Source organism: Schistocerca serialis, unplaced genomic scaffold, assembly GCF_023864345.2.
Source record: "Schistocerca serialis cubense isolate TAMUIC-IGC-003099 unplaced genomic scaffold, iqSchSeri2.2 HiC_scaffold_1173, whole genome shotgun sequence".
NCBI lineage: Eukaryota > Metazoa > Arthropoda > Insecta > Orthoptera > Acrididae > Schistocerca > Schistocerca serialis.
In genome coordinates, this window is record NW_026047374.1 from 262,501 (window position 1) to 265,000 (window position 2,500).

A 2,500-nucleotide genomic window follows, 5' to 3' on the forward strand; every position below is an offset into this window, starting at 1 on the left:
GTACCTTAACCTAACCCACATTGTACCTTAACCTAACCCACATTGTACCTTAACCTAACCCACATTGTACCTTAACCTAACCCATATTGTACCTTAACCTAACCTATATTGCGCCTTAACCTAACCCACATTGTACCTTAACCTAACCCACATTGTACCTTAACCTAACCCATATTGTACCTTAACCTAACCTATATTGCGCCTTAACCTAACCCATATTGTACCTTAACCTAACCTATATTGCGCCTTAACCTAACCCATATTGTACCTTAACCTAACCCACATTGTACCTTAACCTAACCCACATTGTACCTTAACCTAACCCATATTGTACCTTAACCTAACCTATATTGCGCCTTAACCTAACCCACATTGTACCTTAACCTAACCCACATTGTACCTTAACCTAACCCATATTGTACCTTAACCTAACCTATATTGCGCCTTAACCTAACCCATATTGTACCTTAACCTAACCTATATTGCGCCTTAACCTAACCTATATTGCGCCTTAACCTAACCTATATTGCGCCTTAACCTAACCTATATTGCGCCTTAACCTAACCTATATTGCGCCTTAACCTAACCTATATTGCGCCTTAACCTAACCTATATTGCGCCTTAACCTAACCTATATTGCGCCTTAACCTAACCCACGTTGCGCCTTAACCTAACCCACGTTGCGCCTTAACCCAACCCACGTTGCGCCTTAACCTAACCCACGTTGCGCCTTAACCCAACCCACGTTGCGCCTTAACCCAACACACGTTGGGCCTTAACCTGCTCTGTAATTGTCATACGACGCGTTAAATTAGTGTAGTGTTGCCTAACTGCAACCCCCGCAATATAGTTTGCTACTCGCACTGCCCGGTCCCCAGAGTATCGCTTCATGTTAAACACCTTGCAGCTATACACTGTAATGCGGACGGCAGCAGGACGTACATGCTCAATGCCCTTCGCAGTTGTTCATTGGCATTCGCATGGCGAAGCACAGCCTACGTTGTGGTACGGCTTGTGTCAACTGTCCGCTGATGTTGTACGTCCAAATCACACACTGTACTGCACATTGGTCCTCATGTACTGAATGATACATCGTGGTACATGTGTGACCGTACCACGACTGCGCCAACAACGGCGAACCATACGGTCCAAATATTGTGCACTCAGCTACGTGTCGTCTCCCTATAAGAGCTGGATTGCAGTATGGTATGCCGTGGATGGCGATCACCATGAGCCGTCTGTTGATGTAGTGGCGCGTGTTGTCAGACGTAGTCGTCTCTTCTCACACACCGTGATAGCATGGTGCACTGCGTTCCACATCTGCGACATGCGACAGAGGCCGGTTGACAGTCGTTCGCGCAATGGACATCGCATACGTACGGGGGCCACCTTCCACGTGTTCGCGAAGCGTGCACATGTTGTTGCGTGTATGTGGGCAGACATAGTGTGTCGTGACACCTGACACAGGCATGCAACAATCGTTGAATTTGCAAATGGCGATGGACGTCTACGTTTGCTGGTGACGTTACGCAAATGAAGAACTGGTAAACCGTTGTGGTGCGGTTGTTCTCGCTAGAGGTGAATCAGTGATGGCGACGATCGGTTGAGCTACCAACCGGTTGTTTCAGCGATACCCACCATGCCCACGAACGTGAATGGCATGTGGGTGTGAAGCGATACGCGGCGGTGGCTGGGTGGGACCGTCCCCGGCCGGTGAGGGGGGGCCTCCCGGCGTGCTGGCCGCGCGGTGCGTGGGCGCACGCGCTACAGCCGGCTGGTGGGGGCGGCCAGTGGCAGGCGCGCCGGCCGACGGAGGCGGCAGGCGGCGCAGCTGCGCGCCGGCGCACCCTGCACGCGGCGCCGTGCGGCCAAAGTAGGTCCTCGCGGGCCCGGTGCGAAGCGCGGTGGACATCTGCAGTGTGCTGGTCCGATTGAGGACTGTGTGCGCTGAGGATGCGCCGCCGCCCGGCGCTCGGCGCCGCGACGCCGTCTGCTGCTCGGTCGCCTCTGCGGTTCTCGCAGGTGGATTGTATCGCAGCTGTGCGGACGTGTTGGCGCGTGCGCTGTGCTGGGAGAGTTCGCTTCGGCACCCAAGTGGGGCTTTTGTCCTTCTGTGGCGCTGGCGTTGGAGCTGCCGGCCACCGTAGGTGGCGCGTGTTGTCTCCCGCCGGCAATGCCACGACAGCACGCTCCCGGGCCTCTGTCGGCAGCGGCAAGCTCAGTTGGGAGCACGGGTGGTCGCACCTAAAGCGTCTACTCGCCAAACTCCGGGCGATTGCGCCTCTCTCGAACCCGACCAAGTACTTAGGACGGCGCTGCGCGCCGCCGGGACCTGAGAGGGTTTCGAGGTGTATTGTGCAGGGGAGCTCAGCCTCCTCCTGTTTGCAGAATAATTGAGCGGACGCTTGCGTGTTCGCGCGGGCTCCCGGGACACACTCCCGGGCGGCCGGCTGCTCAGCTCTAGTTGACGCAGCTCCCTGGTTGATCCTGCCAGTAGTCA

At 55.0% G+C, this 2,500-nt stretch overlaps 1 non-coding gene across 1 annotated transcript in view; it reads left to right on the forward strand.

Annotated features, from left to right (window-relative positions):
- Positions 1 to 2,474: 2,474 nt before the first annotated feature.
- LOC126433717 (small subunit ribosomal RNA) overlaps positions 2,475 to 2,500 on the forward strand; it is a 1,910-nt gene continuing 1,884 nt past the window's right edge. Inside the window, exon 1 of the ribosomal RNA XR_007578697.1 lies at positions 2,475 to 2,500. This exon is cut by the window's right edge and continues 1,884 nt beyond it. This is a non-coding gene — a ribosomal RNA (small subunit ribosomal RNA).